Source organism: Jaculus jaculus, chromosome 2, assembly GCF_020740685.1.
Source record: "Jaculus jaculus isolate mJacJac1 chromosome 2, mJacJac1.mat.Y.cur, whole genome shotgun sequence".
In the NCBI taxonomy this organism is placed as follows: Eukaryota; Metazoa; Chordata; class Mammalia; order Rodentia; family Dipodidae; genus Jaculus; species Jaculus jaculus.
In genome coordinates, this window is record NC_059103.1 from 140294760 (window position 1) to 140295511 (window position 752).

The 752-nt window shown below is 46.0% G+C and overlaps 1 non-coding gene across 1 annotated transcript; it reads left to right on the top strand.

Annotated features, from left to right (window-relative positions):
• On the top strand, positions 1-107 carry LOC123458935. Its single transcript, XR_006635869.1, has one exon. It is a non-coding gene; the product is annotated as a U6 spliceosomal RNA (small nuclear RNA).
• The last annotated feature ends 645 nt before the right edge of the window (positions 108-752 follow it).

The following is a 752-nucleotide window of genomic DNA, read 5'->3' on the forward strand; positions in this document are numbered from 1 at the left end:
GTGCTCGCTTTGGCAGCACATAAGCTAAAATTGGAACGATACAGAGAAGATTAGCATGGCCCCTGCGCAAGGATGACACGCAAATTCGTGAAGCGTTCCGTATTTTTTTGAACTGTCCAATACCCACACCTTACTCCATTTAAATAAGCTGTTCTTCTGGACCCCACTGACTCCTGTATCGTCTGGTCAAGGGGCAGTGCTCACATGGGGTATTCAATATATGTATCTGACTTGTATATGTTTGCCAGAATAGTCACCTAAATTATGTCAGTCTGAACCATTCAATGTGATTCACAACAACACCACGCCCTGCTTGCCCTTGCTTCTTGCTGGTAAGGATGTCACCTCTGTTGCTGCCATCCTTCACAGACATCAGACACTGGAACCAGTCTCTTCAGCCTGCTGATGTAGACTGAAGACCAATGCCTCTCCGGGAATTTTTCAGGGCTTCAGCCCCAGATTAAGATTACAGAACCATCTGGCCTCATGAACTAAGTAGCTATGGGGTTCTTGGCCTCTCTTTTATAACCTGTCTTCATCCTATCACTTCTGATTCGATGGCGAACCTTGACTAAGACAGCGTCTGAACTCAGGTCCTCATACTCATGTGCCAAACACTACCCACTGAGCCAGTTCTCCAGCCCCCCATTACACTTTTAAAAGATTTGATAAATTGTAGAAGGACTCAAAGACTCAAAGAGTTCGCTGGGCCATTCATGGTGGTGCACACCTTTACTCCCATCATTAGGGAG